The 23,265-nt window shown below is 32.5% G+C and overlaps 1 protein-coding gene across 6 annotated transcripts in view; it reads right to left on the reverse strand.

The window, feature by feature from the left end:
- LOC128867768 (RING finger protein nhl-1) overlaps positions 1–23,265 on the reverse strand; it is a 98,808-nt gene that overhangs the window by 42,978 nt on the left and 32,565 nt on the right. Inside the window, exon 1 of one of the 6 annotated variants that reach the window (XM_054109246.1) lies at positions 4,197–4,378. The exons of the other annotated variants lie outside the window; for them this stretch is intronic. The gene's annotated coding sequence lies outside the window, so the exon portion shown is untranslated. Of the gene's footprint in view, positions 1–4,196; positions 4,379–23,265 lie in introns of those variants that run through there. 6 annotated transcript variants of the gene reach the window in all.

Raw genomic sequence — 23,265 nt, forward strand, 5'->3', positions numbered from 1 at the left:
ATAATTTTTGAAACAGTCACATTGGTTTTCGGGAAATGAGGACAAGCCCTCCAGGCTGTAACAGAATAGGCTATGGCCTGAGTGTGTCTCATAGTGGATAGCTGCTATCACCTACCTAACTTACTAGCAAATGTCAGGCACTTTGGTGGCTCTTGTGCGCAGAAGATCGCTCAACTTCGACCTCGTTTGCTGTAATTTTAGAATTTCAGAAAATTAAAAATAATTAAATTTGCTGAACTGACCGCAAACTCTTTGATGATATATATGTAAGAAATTTATACAGTATTCCATCAGAAGAAAATGTGTATTTATTTTTACTTATGAAATTGAAACCTTAAAATAATTTTCTCTAAATGCACACCAGTGTTCGCAATAATAGCAGCACGACATAATGGATAGTTTTGACTGCTGATTATATTTATTTTTTTTTAATATTTATTTTCGCTAGTTTTTTTTATAAAAATATAAAATATTTTTCTCTATACATCAGTGTTCAGAATAATAGCACCGTGACGATTTGGATAGTTTTGACTACTGATTAAATTTAAAAAAAATATATATATATTTTTTTATAAAAATATAAAATATTTCTCTACATACTTTTCTCTCTCTGGTATAGCAAAACCAAATTTTTTTAAAATTTTTATATATTATTTTATTTTTTTTGTAAAAATATCGTCCATTTCCCACCAAAAGCTATATTACAGTTTCGAACGTTGTTAAATATTGTGTTTAATTTTTTTTTTATAATAAATAATAGCAGCGCGACATATTGGATAGTTTTGACTGCTGATTAATTTAAAAAACAAAAAAAAAAAACAATATTATTTTTTATTATTTTCTCTATATTTTTCTCTCTCTGGTATAGTTAAAAACAATTTTTTTTTATCTCATTTTTTTTGTAATAAAATACAAAGTAATTTTCTCCATACACCACTGTTCACAATAATAGTTTTGAATAGTTTTGAGTACTGATTAAATTAAAAAAAAAAATTAAATTAAATTAAAAAAAAAATTTTACTTAAATAATTTTCTCATACACTGAATAGCAGCGCGACATATTGGATAGCTTTTACTACTGATTAAATTAAACAAATAAATATTTTTTTATAAAATTTTTTCATATGCACCAGTTAAAAATACATTTTTCAACTTTAAATTTAAATAAATTAATTTTTTTTTTACATTATACAGTAATCAAAAAACATTTTTTTTAAATAACAGTAGTCAAAACGGAATTTTTTTTTAATTTTTTTATTTTTTTATAAAAATATATAATCCACTTTACAACAAAAACTTAATTATACACAGTTTCGAACTTTGTGAAAAATTACAATATGTTTAATTTTTTTTGTAAAAACATAAAATAAATTTCTCTGTACACCAGTTTTAACATTAATAGTAGCGCGACATAGTGGATAGTTTTGACTAATGTTTAATTCAAAAACCAAAAAAATTTTATAAAAATATAAAATATTTGATAGTTTTGACTACTGATTAAAAACAAAAAATATAGTATAAATATTTTTTTTTTGTTTTTAATTGTTTTTTAATTTTTTTTAATTTAAAATTTTTTTTTTTTTTAGTTTTAAAACAAAAACTTTTAATTTTTTTATAAAAATATAGTCCATTTTACAACAAAAGCAATATAGACACAGTTTCGAACTTTGTGAAAATTTGTATTTAATTTTCTTTTTTGTAAACATATAAAAAAAACAAATCAATTGTATAAAAATATTAAATAAAAAATATTGGATAGTTTTGACTTTACTTTTTTAATTGTTCTTTAATTTTTTTTTTAAATTTTTTTTTTAATTTTTGTTGAATTTTTTTTGTTTAATTTTTTTTTTATAAGAATATAGTTCATTTTACAACAAAATCTATATTTCACAGTTTCCAGTTTGTACAAATTAAAAAAAATTATAAATATTTCACGCAACTAGGATTTTTAGTTGGAATTTTGGTATAAAATTATGCCGCTTTAAAGTGGCTCAAGTGGCGCTGATTTTTGAAAATTTTTTTTTCGGTTTTATTTTTGTTTTTTTGTTTTGCATATACCATTTGCTTCCATATAACGAATACTTGAAATTTAATTTATGTGGAGAAAATACGCAGGACGGCCAGCAAAAAGAAAATGTGAAATAATCAATGAGATTTTTCAGCCGTTTGAAACTGGCATAATTTTTACACCAGAATGTAAAAGGTTACAAAACTGTGTACTTGGAATTTTTCTAGAAATTCCAGCTAAAATGTTTGAAATTATGATTACAAATTTGTAAAATTAAAGTTAATGGCGTATATATAAACAACATAAGGTACGCTGATGACACCACTTTAATATCGGACAGCATGGAAGGACTCCAACGACTGGTCGATAGTGTGACAAGACAAAGCCAAATATATGGTTGGAAAATCAATGTCAATAAGAAAAAATGTATGTCAATCAGTCGTAAGAATGTCTACAATAATCTCACACTGACAAGTAATAACATGCCGATTGAACGGGTTAATGAATTTAAGTACCTTGGCCGATATATTAATGATACATGCAATGATTCAATGGAAATTAAATGCCGCATAGAAATGGCTAGAGCTGCTTTCTATAAATACAGCAGCGTTCTAAAAAACCATAATTTTAATTTAAACTTAAAAATACGTTTTGTTAGATGTTATGTTCTGTCAGTTTTGTTGTATAGCATGGAAACTTGGACGATGAAAGTTTCTGATATGAATCGCATAGAAGCATTCGAAATGTGGATACTAAGAAGAATACTTAGAATTCCGTGGACCGACCGTGTCTCAAGCTCTGAAGTGCTTCGAAGAGTAAATAGTGAAAGAGCGCTTCTACGGTGCATTAAACGCAGAAAGACAGCCTACCTGGGTCATATATGCCGAAATCATAAGTATAATCTTCTGCAACTTATACTGCAAGGAAAAATTGAAGGAAGACGAGGCATCGGAAGAAAAAAATTATTCTGGTTGAGAAATATACGTCAATGGATCGGAGTCTAAAATATCGGTCATCTTTTGAAACTAGCCCGAAACAGAGACTCTTTTTCAAATATTATAAAAAATTGATAAAAATGCTTTTATTTTTGTGAGCATATTTGTTAAGCTTTATTGTATTCATTTAATTTTGTATGCATAGAATTTTATAGTTACCTACATTATATTTTATACATGATCGCTTACATTCGGTAACGAATTGCAAATAAAGAAGAAGAAGAAAATTTTAAAAAAATTTTGAAAAGTTTTAAACCTTAAAATGTATGATTTTTCTTGTTGTATAAACTACATTTTTTAGTAATGAATTATTATTACATATTATTAAAAAATGTAAATAAATACATATTTTTTTTTAAATAATTTATTTTTATTAATTACTATTTTTTTTATTATTAATATTAAAAAATGTATTCGATTTGAAGAAAAAGTCACATTATATCGCCCTGCTATTATTGTGAACACAGGTGTGCATTTTGGTTTTTGAAAATATTTGATATTTTGGTGACTGAATATCAGATCGAAAACAGCTTCCAGCAAATGCGCGATGTACGCTTATTAAAAAATTAAAGTCTTCACACTTTTTCCGAATAAGGGAACCCTCTTTCTGACGTTACATTTGGGTAATGTAGGACTTTCAACGCGCACCATCACGCGCTGGCGCCATTCTTGACCCTTTCGAAGTAATTATATAAATCTCGCTCAGCTCTAAAGCTAATAAAAAACGTAGCCATCAACTTTTAGTTCGCTATAATTTCTTACTCTTTTAACCACTCAAAGAAATACTGAAAATGTGCATTCACACACACACACATACCAGTATGTATGTGTGGATATATTTTGCTAAAAAAAAGTTGCCGTTTTTACTTATCACATTTTATGCAATAAAAAGAAAAGCTTTTAGATTCCAAATTCCATTCATTGCTTTGGCAAATTAGATTTCAACTTCTATCCTCTGTCCCATTCCATTTGCGTTTCAGTGCAAAAGAATTTTGTGCATTGCACTGCGCTCTGCAAATAACTGCAATAAGAGCAGGAATTTGACACTAATAACTACAAAAATATTTTTGGCACGCATTTCTAAGCAAACAGGTCCGATAGCACCCAGCAGCTGCATCCGATTTCTGCAAATCAAATTCATACACATTTATATGATATTTTAGTGGCGCCACGGGCCGGTGCAACCAACTCACCAATTTTGGTGCCCACATCAAAAATCTGCTGCACACTGTGCACTTTCTATTGTTTTTTTTGTTTTTTTAAACGCTTTGCGGCTTTTATTTTTTTCTCTCAAGGACTAGAATTTTGAATTACCGCTACGGTAATATTTTCAATATTTTTGAAAATTTTTAATACTAAATCACAAAAATGTATGCGTTTTAACGCACTTTCTAAAGAGTTATTTGTGTAAATTTATATTTCTTTTTTTTTGTTTTTTTTTTCGTTAAAGGCAATAGTTTTTCAAATTTTTTTCAACTAATTTTCGTTTTCATTTTTTTTTGTTTCTTTTTCTTTATTGAGGTATCACAACATTTTAAAGCTTTTTGATTCCAACACTTAACGGCTTAAAGTCGACGGATTTTCGTTTCACGTTTCTATGAATGCATTTTTAGGTATTCCACAAATAAAATGCAATAGGAGTAAAATATGCGATTTATTTTTTTTTTAGGTTTGAAAAGAACAATAAAAAAATATTTGATATTTATAATAAAACTTTATTCGCAAACATCCGCACGCGCGCGAACTGTTTCAATTTAAAGCATCAAATGAACTGGTTTGAAAATTTGAAAAAATCTTAAGCGCATCTGCTATGCGGCGCTACAAAAATATCTTCTGAAAATGAGAAAAGTCCGAGAAGACGACGTGAAAAGAAAATGAGGAAATTGAAAATCAAGGAAAATTAATGAAACATCAACTGCGTGTATACATAATGAATCTAGAAGGTACATGGTCTAAATATACGTATGTACATATATATGTGTGTGTGTGCATGTATGTGCATGGTTGTAAGTGTTTAGTATTACATACACACGCCGCTGCTTGTGCGTATTTCAGGAACAGATTCATGGCAGAACTGTCCCCCAGTGAGAATAAACAAAATCTTTACACGCAGTCAAATCTTTACTTTGTGTTAAATAGTGTTTAACTGAAGAAATTTTAACTGAAGAAACTTTAACTGATAGCAAGTTAAGGGTGTGGCTGTGAATGGAATCAGGTATGGTCTGTAATACTTGGATAATTGGATTTTAAAAATAGGTGAATAAATAAATTAATTATATGATAGCCTAAAATTTTAGTACTAAACAAACTTTGTGAATAAAAGTTAGCTGAAATACACAAAGTGGGTGCTGGGCGCACATAAATCCCAAATTAATAGAGCGTGAACGCCCCTCATCACACAATGGCTAACATCCTCCTGCATTTATCCCACGAAACATTTTCTCATATAAGGCTATAAGGCTATGGGTGGTGGCCTGAAGTTGTAAGGCACTCCATTCGTGGGATAGACAAGTTGAAGGCGCAAAACTTCATTTGGATGAGAAGCTCGAATTTAACATCAGTCGAGGATGAGCGATCTGCATATGAGCGATTCCATGTGAAGTCAAACAAGTAATTTGGATATTGACGCAAATTTTTCTGAAAATTGGTTTGTGTGAATAATAGGAAGTAAAGTGAAAAAATCTAAAAAAAAATTAATAATTTTAATTAAGGTTGAAAATTAAAATAATTTGTTAGCATTGAAATTTTTTAGAATAAAATATTCTTTAAAACAACAAATTAATGAATAAAAAAAATTAAAGAAAAAACCATAATGAATGTAAAAAACATTTTTTTTTACTTCTGAAAATAAAAATGCTCTAAAAAAATGTTTTTAGGAAAAAATATAGTTATAGTCAATGTTGAAACATAAAAAAATTATGCTTAAAAAAAATTGTAATGCTAATTTCTTTTTTCTAAACTTTAATGCAAAATTTTTTTTTTAATTTTCATGCTAACATTTTTTTAGGATAAATTATTCTTCGAAAAAAAAAAAAAAAGAAATGAAAAAAATTTAAAAAAAAATGAAGGAATGAAACTTTTTTTTCACTTTTGAGAATAAAATATGCTTAAAAAAACGTTTTTTAGAAAAAAATATAGTTATAATCAATGTTGAATAATAAAAATTATGCTTTAAAAATATTTTAATGTTAATTTTTTTTTACATTTTAATGCTAAATTTTTTTTCAAGTTTTAATGCTAACATTTTTTTTGGCATGCAAATTTTTTAGAATAAAATATTCTTCAAAAAAAAAAATTAATAAATGAAAAACATTAAAAAAAATGAATGAATGAAAATTTTTTTTTCAAGTTTGAGAATAAAATACAGTGCACTCGCGATAACTCGAACTAATTAAAACAGGCGCTGTTCGATTTATCGAATTTGTTCGACTTATCAATTGAGTGTGCTATGTTAAAAAAACAGTCATCGATATCGATTTTTCGATCGATTGTTGAAAATGGAGGCCAGTAGAAAATTTCTGTAGTATAGTTTCGTTATACGAATTACATTTTGGTCCATTGGCTGGATCAATGGTGTCACATTCGGCGGCATAAACATAGTTAAAATTAAACCATCCTCGGACTTTAATTCGATTTCGTTGGGATGTAATGGGGCATTATCAATTAGAAGAAGAGCCTTCTCAGGTAGTCCCCATCTTTCAAATTTTTTCTTACCTAAATATTAAAGTCATTTTACCTGCGGCACGAACGAATTATGAAACCAGTCTTTGAAAATCGCCGAAGTCATCCAGGCTGATTTGGAATTTTTGTACTTCACCGGACAGTTAAAATTTTTGAAAACACGAGGATTTCTTGCTTTGTCAATAACGAGAAGTTTAAGCTTATGGTTGCCGGTAGCGTTAGTGCAAGCCATAAATTGCCTTATCTTTCTTTTTTATAAGACTTATGGTGGACTTGGCTACCCCATATTCCTTCGCTAGAGAAGTAACACTACGTCCACGTTTAATTTTGTTAAGGACTTCAGCCCTCTCTTTTAATGCTAAACACTTCAACCTTTTACGATCCATTACTCACGTGCACTGATATACTACAAATGACAAATTTAAAGCAATTTGGTCAATGCAAGATGTTGTTCCCAGAAAACTAACGGGATATTAACGCCGAAATATTCATATGGACAATACACTAGTATACATATAATTTATATACATATACTATTACATATGTATCTATGTCCAAATTGTACATGTTTGAAAAGAATGTGTGTACAAATAAATTCGTTTTTTTGTTCGAGTTATAGCGCTTTTTTATTGTTCGAGTTACAAAGAAGTCAATAGGGGAAAAAATGTGTTCGAGTTAGCACGTCGTTCGACTTAGCGGCTATTCGAGTTACCGCGAGTGCACTGTATGCTTAAAAAAAATTTTTTTAGGAAAAAAAAAAATTTAATGCTGTATGTTTTTTTATGTTTAATGCAAAATTTTTTTTCAATTTTAAAGCTAAAAGTTTTGTTTGGCATTAAAATTTTTTAGTATAAAATATTCTTTAAAAAAATTTTACTTTTTTTCATTCATTAATTTTTTTTACTTTTATAGAATAAAATATGTTCAAAAACATTTTTTTTACGAAAAAAATTTAGTTTTTGTTTTTACTTTTTTAGGATAAAATGTGTTAAAAAAATTGTTTTTTACTTTTTGGAAATAAAATGGGTTTGAAAAAAAAAATTTTATAGGATAAAATATTCTTTAAAAAAATTTTTTTTTTTTTCACTCATTAATTCTTTTTACTTTCATAGAATTAAATATGTTTTAAAAACATTTTTTTTACGAAAAAACATATAGCTAAAAAAATGTAGTCTTTAATTTTTACTTTATAGGATAAAATTTAAAAAAATTTTTTTTTTTATTCATTAATTTTTTTTTACGTTTTGGGAACAAAATGTGTTTTAATAAAAAAGATTTTGGTAAAAAATATATTGTAGTTACAAATTTTTTTTTTGGAAAATAATTTTTAGGAAAAAATAAAATTTTTTTGTTAAACGTTTTCGGAACATTTCTTTTACTTTTGAGAATAAAATATGTTTAAAAATATGTTAAAATTTAAAGAAAAAATATAGCTATAATCAATGTTGAAAAATCAAAAAGTTTTTCAGCATTACAGTTTTTTAGAATAAAATATTCTTAAAACAAACTTTTCTCTTTTTCATTCATTGATTTTTTTTACTTTTATAGAATAAAATATGCTTTAAAATATTTTTAGCAAAAAATATAATTTTCGTGTTTAATTCTATAGGACAAAATTTGTTTAACATTTTTTTTTATTCATTAATTTTTTTTTGTTTTTTTAGAATAAAATGTGCTTTAAAAATTTTTTCAGGAAAAAATATAGTTGAAAAACATTTTTTTAGGAACTGTTTTTAAGAGAAAATAAAATTTTGTTGTTAAACGTTTTCAGGACGTTTTAGGTTTTTGCCATTTTTGAAAAACACTCCCTAATTTTGGGAGAAAAAAATAAAAAACACAAATTTAAAACTTTGAGAAGTGTTGAAAATTTCAGTAGTTTTTAAAGTGAAATAATAAATTTTTTAATAATATATTTAAAAAACTACTGAGTTTTTCAATACTTCTCAAAATTTAAAAATTTATGTTTTTTCATTTTTTCTCCCAAATTACGGAGGGTTTTTCAAAAATATGTGAATGTTTTTTTAAATATATTTTATTTTAAAAATTAAATTTTTTCCAAACGTAATTTTTTTTCCACAAAAAATTTTTTTTAACTATATTTTATATTTGTTGTATATTTATATTTGTTTTTAACTATATTTACCAAAAAAAATTGTTTGAAAAACAAAGTTATCGAAAAAATTTTTTTTTTTTTTAATTTCCGAAAATGTTTGACAAAAACTTTCCCAAAAAGTTTTAATAAATTAATTTTTTTTTTATTTTAAATTTTTTTTGAAAAAAAAATTCAAGAACATTTTTAACAAACAATTTTTGTTTTTTTAATTTCCGAAAATTTTTAACAGAAATATTTTTTTTTAACAATGTATAATAATCAAATTAAAAATAAAAATTTTAAGTATATTTTATGCTACAATGCTTTTAAAATGTTAAAAAATGCATTATTTCACTTTAAAAAACTATCAAATTTTTTCAATTTTTAATTATTGTATCATTTATCTCAAAATTTTTATTTTTGTTTTTAATTTTTCCAGTTTACTTCTTATTATACACACAAAACGATTTTCAGAAAAATTTGCGTATATATCCAAACTACTTGCATGACTGCTCATATGTGAAAAAATTTACGTATATAGAATTTAAGATGATTGAGTCTTACAAAAATTGCAAAAACAAAAATGTTTCCAAAATTTTTTAATAAAAAAATATATATTTTTTTTTTAGAATTTGGTTTTAAACTATGTTTTATTCTGAAAAAGTAAAAAAAAATATAATAATTAAAAACAGTAAAAAATAACCGAAGATGTTTTGCTTTGAAAAACTCGATAACAAAATTTTCAACACTGAATGCATCACAAAATTACAATTTTTTTAAATTCTTCCAGTTTAGTTCTTATTAAAAGTAAAGCCTGCAAATAAACCAATTTTCAGAAAAATGTACGACAATACCAAAAATACCTGGATCATTTGACATGGGCCATATGAGCCCTAAATGGAGCTCTTTGAAGGCCGTAATGCTAACTATTAATTGAACGAAAAATATGTGTTTGGTGTTGGTTACCCCAATCTTAATTCAAATTTATTTATTAAAAATTATATTATGCCAATAGTTTCATCATCTCTCGCGACAAAGACAAACTTCCAGGCCCCCTAATTTCAAAAATTTGTTTATTTTTCAATTACCAGTTTGACATATTTCCATTGACCATCAATTGTCCAAAGTCAGAGAGATGCTAAGTAATATTTAGGCCTTGCCAATAAAGGAACTAATCCTCTATTTGTTTTCTGCGTGTTGCGAACTTGTCACTTCATTCCTAGTACCCTGACAATTTTGTAATAAAGTTCCGGATGCTTTCATTGCCACTCATTGTTTCTCTTCTAACTTAGTAATGCAAGCAACAAAAGTTAATCTTTCCATTCCACACATCTTTTCTCTGCACAAAGAAATAATCTATGCGAATTATTTTCTTAATTGCACCGTAGCTGAGAGCTCCGGTGGGTTGCTCGAACTTACATGGGGAAGTATATATGTATATAAAGTACAGTGCTTACGCATATTAGCAAATTTTATTAAACTAAAATCGAATTTACACGTTCTCACACACTCACGCTCCCAACTACGCATTTGACGTGCAGCTCTCCAAGTACCCAGCTGTGAAAACGGGAGCAATCTCTTAAAACTCATAATTCTATATTGCGAATTGTGTGGCTGTTACTAAGTGTAAGTGTGTAAGTGGAACTAAATGGAGTGAAAAAAGTGGTTGGCAAGGCGCACAAAGCTAGTTGATCACTTTGAGGGAAGTTGAAGTTGATGCTTATATTGAAAGCTGCTGCATCGAATCGAAATTGAGAATTCTGAGTGTGTGAGAATCATATAAGCTATAAATTACTTTATGTTTAAAACATTTTATATATATTTATTTATATCAAAAGAAATAAAGAAGGCTCTAGGTTTAAGTGGAAACGAACTTTAAGGCACCTTTCTGGTCTAGAATTTCGAAAAAATCAATTTGGTTTTATAGTTTATACTTTCAAAAATATACTTGGAAATTTTTTTTATAAAAATAAGACTATGAATAAGTTCGTGCGGTTTTACAACAGATGGCGTAACTTGATTATTATTCCATCGATCCACATTTCCAAACATTCATTGGAGAGCTACTGTCGTAAGGCACAAACGTCAGTATAAGTTTTTTATTTGAAGCGTAAACAACAATATTTTTACCACACTTGAAAATGTCGAATTTCGTGCCAAATAATGTGTTTTTGCGGGGAATTCTTCTTCATTATTTTAATATGAAGAAAAAAGCAGCCGAAAGTCATCGTATCTTGGTGGAAGTTTATGGTGAGCATGCTCTATCTGAGCGAACGTGCCAGAAGTGGTTTGCACGCTTTAAAAGTGGTGATTTTGGCTTGGAAGACGAAGAACGCGAGGGTGCGCCGCCAAAGTTCATGGATACCGAATTGGAGGAATTGCTCGATCAAGATCCGGCTCAAACGCAAGAAGAGGTTGCAAAAACTTTGGGAGTTGATCAATCAACCATTTCCAAACGTTTAAAAGCCATGGGAATGATCCGAAAGGTAGGCCATTGGGTGCCGTATGAATTGAAGCCAAGAGACGTTGAACGCCGTTTTATGGCATGCGAACAACTGCTTCAACGGCACAAAAGAAAGGGTTTTTTGCATCGAATTGTGACTGGCGATGAAAAGTGGGTCCATTACGACAATCCAAAACGTCGGGCAACGTATGGATACCCTGGCCATGCTTCAACATCGACGTCGGCGCAGAATATTCATGGCCTGAAGGTTATGCTGTGTATCTGGTGGGACCAGCTGGGTGTTGTGTATTATGAGCTACTGAAACCGAATGAAACGATTACGGGGGATGTCTACCGACGACAATTGATGCGTTTGAGCCGAGCACTGCGAGAAAAACGGCCGCAATACGCCGATAGACACGACAAAGTTATTTTGCAACATGACAATGCTCGGCCACATGTTGCACAAGTGGTCAAAACATACTTAGAAACGCTCAAATGGGATGTCCTACCCCACCCGCCGTATAGTCCAGACCTTGCGCCATCCGATTACTATCTCTTCCGATCGATGCAACATGGCCTGGCTGACCAGCACTTCCGTAATTACGATGAAGTCAAAAAATGGATCGATTCGTGGATTGCGGCAAAACCGACCGAATTTTTCACAAAGGGAATCCGTGAATTGCCAGAAAGATGGGAAAAAGTAGTAGTAAGCGATGGACAATATTTTGAATATTAAATTTGTAACCATTTTACGTCAATAAAGTTTCAAATTTCGAAAAAAAACCGCACGAACTTATTCATAGTTTAGACGTTACAGTCCTTTAAAACGAGACCGGTTTGGAGTACGACGGCCAGGTATAAGAGCATTAACCATGTTTTTCTCGAAACCTTTTTTTTTCTGAGTTGGCGTTGGTAATTTCTCAAAAAGTACTAAACCGATTGATTTGAATTTTTAATATGTTATTGAGTAGACTTGTGGCTCTCGCGGGAAGCAGAATTAAAATTTTATAATAAATTTTTCTATTTTTTTAAAAGCGAGAACGTGTTTTTTTTCATAAATCTGTGGGTAGCAGATACATATATCTCCTCATAAATAATCCACCGACTTTTTTTTGTTTTTCAGACGTACCTGATCGGCCAAATCAGTTACGCCTGTGTAATGTCAGGGGAAGCAATTTTTTTTTTTATTGACATTGAAAAAAAATTTTTTTTTTTTTAAATAAAGAATTGATCTAATGAATAAAAACGATTTTCAATTGATACCGATTGTTTTTCATCAATTTTCAACGCCTTCAATTTTCACGTCTCTAGACCAGAAAAGTGCCTTAAATACTCGACATATATTTTTATTAAACTGTAACGTCACAATTTGTGTAGTAGTTTTGTAGTTTAGGTATTCCAAAAGGTGTTTGTTTAGAGGCGAATAACTTTAAATTTTGAAACGATATTTACATTTTGTATGATTTTTATTTAATTTCTCTTGCATACAAAAATGAAAACAAAATTTTCTTTTTATTTTAATAATTTAAAAAATGGGCTGTAGAAGCTATAATATTGGGAATTACCGCGTGCAAGTTTCACAGTATATTCTTAAGGGTTAGTGCCTCGAAAATCGTTCTTTTGAAAATTCTGGACCAGTTAAGTTAATAGCCAGCTTGGCAGATCATGTGGTTTAAAACTGTGGAGTTGTCCGGTTAGGCCTGACTTGTTGAAGAGTTTGCTAGCCTCCTTATTCACATGCCTTTGAAGCGTGATGGAGTGGGCTTCTGCCTGCTTTTTAATTTCTTCAGCGTTCGTAGGTCGATTGAGGACACGTTGAATATCCGAACCAAGGTGAGCTAAGAATATCTCAAAGGATTTTTTTCTGTAGTCGTATTTATATTACTTTGACTGACCCCATAGTTGCGCGCCATAGGACCATAAAGGTTTTATAATCTTTTTCGTATAAATATATTTATTTATATTGTTACATATGGATAGCTTTGATCTTCGTCCATTATTGCATTAGCCATTTCATTTTTATTATCTTCAGATGGATTTCATGCTGTTTAAGTTTTATATGCTCCGTCCAACGAAGCCTAGCATCGAGCGTTATGCCAAGGTATTTTGCAGTGTTTGCATGTGGTATTGCGGCAGCTAGCAGAGTTATCGGGTTATGAATCACTTTTTTGTTGTTGAAGTTTACATGAACTGACTTCATATAGTAACATGTCGCATATTGGCTTCTGAGTGCTCAATTGTTTCTAATTTCACGGCGAGAAAATAGTCTAAGAGAGTCAAATCGCGTGAACGAGGGGACTAGCAATTGCACTGGTTCATAAAGCGCACTAAAAAGTGACTATTTCTGGATGTAATGAGTTTTCACAGTGGCTTGTCGATCGCGAGCTTGAAGTTGTTTTTCAAAACAAATCTAAACAACTTTGTAAATGTTGCTTTGGCGTGATGATTTGCTAAGCCCAACAAACTTTAAAACAAGCGGGAATGGTCACATGTAAAAAAACAAAAATTCCTGAAAATACCCGTAATTTTCGAGCTCTAGACCACCGGGACCGCTTAAGAAAGGGTTAGGGAAAAAACTCAAAAAAATGCTATTGCGGAAATACAGGGTGAAGAAGAGTGTGTGAAAATTGGATCTCCATGTGGGAACCTTGAATTTCGGAATATTCAATTACACTGATTTGCGGATTTCGAACTTTTTTTTGAGTAAAGGTTTTGATAGTTGATCTTACTTAATTGGGATCTACCAACTTCAATGGTGTCCCCCCTTTTTGTCATATTGGCTGCAGTGTTTGAATCACGAGTAAATAAATATTTAGGTTTATATAAGGAAACTGGGTCTGGATGAGGTACTGTGATGAGTAGAGAGCATAAAAGATCATGAGGTCGAAGTGCAAACTTCAAATAAATCTAATCTAAATAACTAAGTCAATGTCATATTGACACACTCCATCAGCATTTACAGCAACATTGCGAGTGCTAAGTCCAAGTTTTGATATTTCCCACCGAAATGAATACATTTGGCCCAAAACTACAAGTACAAAATGTATGCAGAGTGGTATGATTGTCTGAGCAGTAGCCTCGACAAGTTAACTTGTGATTAGAAGACTAGGGACACAGTTAGTTAGGGACTGTGTGAAGCTGATACAGACCCAAAGTGGACTAGTTGCGCTATAGTTTGCAGACAATGTGCCTGATTGCGGGATATATTTCCTTAAGTGAATATATGTAAACTTATATACTAATACACACACACACCCATTTGTGTACTCGTATAAACTGACGTTTGAATGCGCGAACCAAGAATGATTTGTTGGTGTAAAATACTGAGTGTTACACTGAAGCGACAACAAACTACAGGCAATGTGATCATTTGCCATTAGGCGGATATAAATAGGTGCAGTCTGGTATGTGAATGTGTATGATCAATTACATAGATGCATATGAAAAACCATGTACTAGGGTGATCGTGTAGTTGCCACATCTCAATGTTCGTGTACGAATATTCGCAAAAGAGGCTGTTTGAAAATTCGGCTGATTCGGAGATAAATAAATAAAATAGATCTGCTGAAATTAAAAACACTCATAATGTGAAAATTACTATTCGTCGTATGCAACGAGTTATGAAAGCGGATTCTAATCTAAAATATGTAAAACGAGTATTTAAACCTAGGCTAACTACACGACACAAGCAGGCCAAATTGAGATTTGCAGAAAAATACCAATTTTGTGAGGATGAATAGAAAAAGTACTTTTTTCCGATGAGAAAAAATTCAATTTGAATAAGCCAAATGGTTTGCAAGTCTATTTGCATGATGAGCGGAAGAAAAATGAGGTGAGAATGGATAGTAATTTCTGTCACGGCTTTGGCAGCCATTAGTGTCACATCCACAGAAATGAATGGTGTCAAGTATATAAACTTCTTCTACTTTTTGAAGTGAAACTTCTTGGGCGTCGATGGACGAGCAAGAATGGAGAGTAAAATTTGAAGGTCATGCAACGTTTTGGGCATTTTCGTTCCGCGCGGGAGAAAAAAGATATAACGTAGAGGAAAAGGAGAGAGAGAGAGCTATACCTTATACATATCTTAGATACACTTTAGGCTAATTTTCCTGAGTTTTTCCTTGTAGCTGCTAATTTCTAGTGAGAAATAGCACTGCCTACTTTTGGCGCTTATTTGTTGGTGCAAACTTGTAGGCAATATATTTTTGATGCCTACTTTTTGGCGTTATATTTCCTTAGAGCCTACTGTTTGGGGCGCTTTTTGGTCCCAATTTTTTTGGCGTTTTGTTTTTTTTGGTGCCTACTTTTGGCGCTTATTTCCGCTTATTATATTACAAAGAGCTATAATGGATATCAATGGCGTCGGATTCATCGGTATTGCCTTGCGGTAATTTGTGCCATTGCTGCGGTCCTGGAATCGCTGCGTTTGTGCGGGTGATAAACGCTGGGAGTAGTGCGCGTTGTTGCCACGGTTTGTGTCCGGCGTTTACCTACACGGGTCAATGCTTCTCCGTTTTTTTGTAAATTTTGACTCGCGGAAAAAAGTTTAGTTCAAACGAGGAAGTCATCGCCGAGGTAGTGGCATATTGTGGAAAGTTCGACAAATCCAATTTTTTGGAGAGGTTAAAAAAACGGCCGGAACGTTAGAAGAAGTGTATCTTTCCAAAAAGGGAATATGTTCAAAAATAATTTTTTTTTTAAATGGTGTCTTCAATTCCTCAGCGGATTTGGCGGCGTTCTTGCGTACCTCCACCGTTCGAAGTGGTCCTGCCCGGAATGCCACATCGAAGATGAGAGTGTAGAACACCGGATTTTTCACTACGCCAGATTTTTCGAAAAACGCTCCAAGCTCGCAAATGTCCTCGGCATTGTCCCCACACCAGACAAGCTGATACCGCAAATAAATGCTGAACTCGAAAGAGAAATGGGAAACAGTAAAAAAGTTTGCAGAAAGAATTGTAATAAAACTCCATAAAATAAAATGAGAGCGCAAAGCGGAAGCAAGGCGAATGCGAGCGAGATAGAACATAAAACAGACGCGCCATCCAAAGAGGCCGATTTGAAGCCGATCGCTTGTAGGGATAACAGACGACAAGTACGAATGCCTGAGGTAAGCCGCAAGTCGAACCCATAGAGGCGACAAATCGATATCGAGCAACGATATTGTAACTTTCCGATTCCCCATTGGTCAGAAAGTAATGGAGGCTATTGATAGCGTATGGAGCGTATGAGGGATACACTATTAAAAGAGGAACCTGGACGCAGGTACCAGGTGTGTCTAAAAGCACAAACACTGCTGCGCCTTGATGAAATGCTCTTAGCAGTCCCAGGGTGGAATCAGCCGAGAAGGGAGGAACGTTATAGTGTTAGTGGAAGCACACCCACATACCATTGATGCGACGGCACTTTGGATGATTTTTCTAACATTTTCGATTTTAAGTCCTTTGCGGAAAAAAACATATATGTGCCTATATATTTTTCTAATAGCGTTCGCTCTTGGGCAGGCAATGGCAAACCTCCGAGTGTATTTCTGCCATGAAAAAGCTCTTCAAAAAAAATATCTGCCGTTCAGAGTCGGTTTGAAACTGTAGGTCCCTCCATTTGTGGAACAGCATCAAGACGCACGCCATAAATAGGAGGAGAAGGATCATCCCAATATCACTAAGAGTTTTCTCATTTATTAAATTATCGCATTGTTATGTTATTCGAAGCCTGCCATTATTGATTGGTTGACGTGTTTATGAATCCTTCTATTTCAGACTGCCTTAGACCAAAGGAAATATGTTTCCCCAGGTTTCGTTGAGATATTTAAATGTGATAAAGTGACTTCTCTCGAAATTCTGAACATTTTTGGTATTTATATTTGTATTTGTAATATGTAAATATTTGTTCCGATACACTTTCAAATGAATTCCCTTTATGTGAAAATAATAATAAAAAAACACAAAAATTATAAAACCCCAGTAGGCTGTTGTGCACGGGTTTGCGTTTTCACCCTGAGGGATTTCAATTTCACCAAAGGGTTACATACACACACATACACACACATGCATGTACGCATTCACATATAGCCATGAGCATTTTTAGTTATATGTGCGTGTGCGTGCCTTCAAGTAAATCATTGATTTGTACATCCGCACATGGTGCTGCTCGTTAATTTGTGTATATACATACAGACATACATACATACATATACAAATAAGTGTGTATACTTAAGAATAAAATTTGCCGAAACCGGCAAGCTGCGAGTAACGCTGACGTAAATAGTTTTAGTTTTTCTTTGCGTCTTCCCTCTTCCTCTTCATTTTATTTAAATATAAATTTTTTGGATGCGAATAGATTCTAAATTTTTCAATGTCTTCTCAGCTTGTAATCGCCTATTTTCCGTTTTCATCTATTGTACTTTTGTAATACATCTTTTTTACATTACATTCTCAAAATTAAATGAACATTTTTACTAGAATTTTTGCTAGAAATTCTAAATAAAGTTTGAAATTTTTATGAAAATTTGGTGAATTTTTCAAAATTTTAGTTTTTAATTTGATGAAAATTTATTTGCTTCGAGTTTTACTAATCGATTTGGTTGTTGTATGGATTAGGAATTTGAATTTCGACAAGAATTTTGAAGTGAAAAATTCTAAATAAAATGTTTGAAATTTTGTTGAAAATTTGTTCAATTTTTCAAAATTTTAATTTTGAGGTTGATGAACATTTTTTTAATTTTTGTAAACTTTAAAATTTGAGTTTTATATAGAATGCGGAATGGATTGGGAATAGGAATTACGGCTGGGATTTTGAAGTTAAAAATTCTAAATAAAAAGTTTGAAATTTTATGAAAATTTGGTGAATTTTTCAAAATTTTAGGTTTAATTTGATGAAAATTTATTTACTTTGAGTTTTATATCGATTTGATTGCAGCATAGATTAGGAATGGGAATTTCGACTAGAATTTTTCTGGAACAACTAAATAAAAGGTTTGAAATTTTGATGAAAATGAGTAGAAATTTTCAAAATTTTAATTTTTAATTTTTGATGAAATTTTTTTGAATTTTTATAAATTTTAAAATTTGAGTTTTATTTCGATTTGCTTGCAGTATGGATTAGAAATGGGAATTTCAACAAGAATTTTGAAGTTAAAAATTCTAAGTAAAAAGTGTGCAATTTTGATGAAAATTTATTCAATTTTTCAAACTTTTAATTTAATGAAAATTTTTGGAATTTTTGAAAATTTTTAACTCTGAGTTGTATATCGATTTGGTCGTAGTTAGATTAAGAATGGGAATTTCGACTAGAATTTTTCTGGAATTTCTAAATAAAAAGTTTGAAGTTTTGATGAAACTTGTTTAAGTTTTCAAAATTTTATTTTGATGAAAATTTGTTGAAATTTTCAAAATTTTAATTTGATGAACATTTTTTTATTTTTTGGAAATTTTAAACTTTGAGTTTTATATCGATTTGGTCGTTGATTAGAAATAAAAATTTCGACTAGAATTTGAAGATAAAAATTCTTAAGTAAAAATTTGAAATTTTGATGAAAATGTGTTGAAATTTTCCAATTTTTAATTTTTAGTTTAATGAAAATTTTTTGAATTTTTGAAAATTTTAAACTTTGCGCCGTATTTCGATGCGATTGTAGTATGCGCCATGAAGCTGTAATTAAAGTTGATGTACGATGTTTCATTTTCACCCTGTGTCAGCCATCTTCAGCTACTTAATAAATCCGTGAAGTCCTCTTGGAGAAGCTACTTTTTATTTCTAGGTCAGCCACGCTCTACAAGTTGGCCGTAGCCAGTGTAGGAGAGGTTTGGCCGCGAGTCAAACTCGAAGCGGTCATTAAGGAAGAAATTCCAAGCAGACCTCGAGCTCGGGTTTGGATGCCGGCAGAGCCGAACAAAATCGAGCAAATGTTCAAAGCATGTAATAGCGACCTGCCAACTCACAACTGGAAGGGAGGGAAAGTAGAAGAGCCAATAGAGGGAAGAAGACAGGTGATGCTCATCCGCAATGGAGAATCGCTTGCCCCACTGGCTCAAAAAAATAATGTTGTAAGGTTCGGGTTTGTTGACGCAACCATTCGGACCTATCGCAGCGGCAAACCGGCTTTGGACTCATATGAGGAGCTCAACCGATTCCGAGAGGCTGACCGGTGTGGGGCTGCTTTTCAACGCAGAGGATCTCCTCACTGACACTGAGGGTGGGGCGATCTCGGAGGAGGGCGTTGATGTCACGATGGTGGAGACGAAACGGACAGATTCACATCAAGCTGATCCAAATTAATCTCCACCACTCTAAACTTGCGCCGCGCACCTTTCCGTCCGCTTGGCTGCCGGTGGTCTTGACGTAGCCCTCATTCAAGAGCCATGGATATGCGGCAACAAAATCTGTGGACTCGGGGTGAAAGGCTTCAAACTAATTGCCGTACAAAACACAGCTCAGTAGCGGCGACTTGGTGGCGGCAAGCATCGAGCTTGGGAAAACCGGCTTTTGGCTAGCCTTCGCCTATATGGCCTACGAAAAAGACGCCCCGCCGGAAGAGGTTCCAGTGCTCGTGAAAGAGGCAGCTCTGACGACGAAACACCTGGTTGTCTCCAGCGATGCAAATGCACATAACACCCTGTAGGGGAGTAGCGACACTAACGCTAGAGAACTATCTGGCGCGGGGATTAGACCAATCCTGCGCTTCATAAGAGTCTCAAAAGGATTTCATGAAAGTAAATAAACAAGGTTTGCATGTCGCACAGTGGTATCACAACGGACCTGTGAGGTCAAAGTGAGTTGGTCATATGGACCGACTACCGCCATAAGCTAACCTAACCCTACTTTTTATTTCAGAGCAAATTCTAAAGAAATAATTATCTAATAAATAGAAATTAAAGCTTTTGCTAAAAAAGTTAGTTAATTATTTATTTATTTACTTAACATAAGCCTATGAATTCTAATTATTCAATTAAGTGATTCAATTAACATTGGCTGAATGTCCGAAACCAGACCAAAGCTTAGGGGTAAGCTCTGCCACTTTTAAAGACCGGCGTCATTAATTAAACTAGCGAAGAAAAAAATTGTCTGTATTTAGTTTCAAAGAGCAAACTAAACGGGGAGCATTTTTTATTACAACAACTGAATATATACCTATATTATTCTGAACAGCGAATAAATATAATATAATAGTTTATTTTAAAGATAGAAATCAAGAATGATAGCCTACAACTTTGCGACATCAGTCAGAGAATACTCTCTCTATGTGGTGTAACAACTGACTAAGCAAGAAAGAGAACGACGTTTTGGAGAAATTCGCTCGTGAATAACAACAAAAATTAAAAAACAAACAATACAACACTAAAATTAACACAAATAACCAATTATATATTGTACTATGTCAAGTTCAGTAAAAGCAGTATAGCAGTGCACAGATAACGGCTACTTCTGTATTCACTCCACCCTGAACGGTACTAAAATATGCAGAAGAGAGACACAGAGTAACAAAGTTTAAGGAGAAAGCCAGAGTGGAAGAAAAGTCATACGGGAAATTATATTCGCCATAAAACAATTAATTTAAAAAACACTGAAAATAAATTTCCCATTTTACTTAAAACTCGGGCATAGTTCAATCAAAAAAATGCCAGTGGTAACTTTCCAAAACTCTATTTTAGACTTTATTTATGTATGCGATTTCAAAAAGTTTTGGTATTTAATTTAGTCTTCAACTACAATTAGTGTTGACTGTCATTTCTCGCTGTCTCACGATCTCGCCACACTGATGTAGTCCGGAACACTCACGCGAAGTCAAATATTTGTCAAGAAACCAAGTACGACGAATTTTCATGAAAATTTCCAAATTATTAATCAGAACCCTTGAAGAAAATTTGGGTACGCAAGCTCAATCAATTTTGATATAAGAAAATGCAGGTTCGAAATGCTCGTTGATTTTTTTTCATACGGCGAAAATATGAAACATGGTCGGGGCTAAAAATTAACAAAAATCTACAACCATTTTTAGCGACTTGAAATTTGCGCTTTGTTGTACTAAATCTGATGGGCTATAAAATTATGTCCCAAATTCGAAAATTCTGATCAAGAATTTGAAAAGCTTGACATTTTGATAGTCTAAACTTAAATAGTCAAAACTTGTCAATATGTGTTGTCTCTATAATACTCAACTAAGTACGACAAAAACATTGTCAAACAAAACTGTCCAAAAATATTTTTTTTTTTATTTTGGGCTAAAAACGCGAATTATAACGAAAAAATTGTTAGAAAATTTTTTTCTTCACAAATGTGAGTTTTTCTTTTATTACCAGGTTGCTCAATAAGTTTTGCGGTTTGACTAGTAAGAGCGTTGCTGCTAGCATATTTTTTTTTTTGTTTTTGTTTTTATGCGCTTTTATGTTCATATGAACGTGAGTAAAGCTTCATTTCAATCTGTGAATTCATTCTTGGCTTACGAGCCATTTAATATCGTCCTATGACACGTCGAACAACGGAAAAAATCAGGTATCGTGCAGTGATTGAATTTTTATTTTTTGAAGGTTTTAAAGCAAAGAAGATTGAACAAAGAATGTTGAAAGTTTATAAGGCCTTTTCGCCAACAATTAGTATAGTAGAAAGCCTGGTTGCTGAATTGAAGCCTGGCCGTAAAAGCCTTCAAGGCGATCCACGTCAAGGACGCCCAAAACAGCAACAACACCAGAAATCGTAGAAAAATACAAGATATCGTATTGGAAAATAGTTGTTGTTGCTGCTGAGATGACAGTTCTTGGCCAGTTATAAATCCGGGATACATAGAGTCGACTGTCGTGGGAACGAATTGGAAAAATTGGAAAATCGTGGAGTATTTTGCTTTTGTTATTCCTCTTTTTTTAGTTTTTTAGTTTCGCTTACAAATTTTATTATTTATGTATTTCAAAATACTTTTTTTAAATACTTATTTGATGACGACCTGAAGACTAACTTATCTCCAGAACCCGTTTGCGAGAGCAAAGGTTAGGTTAGGTTAGCCTGGTTGGCAATAAGCCACGCATAGACCTTTCGGTCCCTAGCGATACCAGATGCAGACCGACCTCTAGGAATACCTAACGTAGACATCATGTAGGATGTTAGCGCTTTTGGCGAATCTAAGTAGGGCTGGGAGCTCCGCTTTTGAGACGTCTTCCAGACCCTCAAACAGTGGGGCTCCCAGGCATCTTAGTCGCGTTTTTTGATAATGCCGGACAAACGCACTGAAGCTGTTCTAAAGTTTCCTCAACATCCTCTCTGCATTTTCTGCATTTGTCCGTGTTAGCAATCCCTATCTTGTACGCATGTGCAGCCAATAGATTATGACCTGTTAGCATACCTATGATAGTTCTGCATTCCTTTCGCGAGAGCGTAAGTACGAATTGAGTAAGTTTTTTGTCGTTAGTTCTACACATGAGTTTTGCTGTTTTGCATGTGGTCAGGTTAGTCCACCTAGCTTCTACTCGCTTTTTCATGTAGCCGTCCATTTCATTGTATATTGTATTTAGCGGTTTTGGTATGTCGTTCTCTTGTTCAAATGGTAATCTCACAGCACTTTTTGCTATCTCATCTACTATTTCGTTCCCCATAATGCCTTTGTGACTAGACACCCAATAGATATGCAGCCTACTGTTTACGGCTAGCCTTTCTATGACCTCCCTGCTCCGTCGAACATTTTTGGACTTAATACAATATGAGCTTATTGCTCTTATTGCTGCTTGACTATCCACGTATATATTAATTGTTGAGTTCTTTCTTGTTCTAGTGTAGGCTAGCTCCGCGGCCTTCCCCACAGCAAAAACTTCCGCTTGGAAAATACTGCTGTGGTCTGGCAGCTTGATGGGCTGCCTTATTCCTACTTTTGAGCAGTAAATACCCGCTCCCATTCCGTCTGGAGTTTTCGAGCCGTCTGTGTAGATGTGAAAGGTTATATGGGCAGGCTTCATGCCTTTGTGCCATCCCTCCTCTTCAATTGTAGTGCGAAACCTTCTTTCCCAACTAAAGTACGGAGTCATGTAGTCCGTGCCACCTGAGCTCCACTTCCCTATTG

The sequence above is a fragment of the Anastrepha ludens genome, chromosome 6 (assembly GCF_028408465.1).
Source record: "Anastrepha ludens isolate Willacy chromosome 6, idAnaLude1.1, whole genome shotgun sequence".
NCBI classification, from domain to species: Eukaryota; Metazoa; Arthropoda; class Insecta; order Diptera; family Tephritidae; genus Anastrepha; species Anastrepha ludens.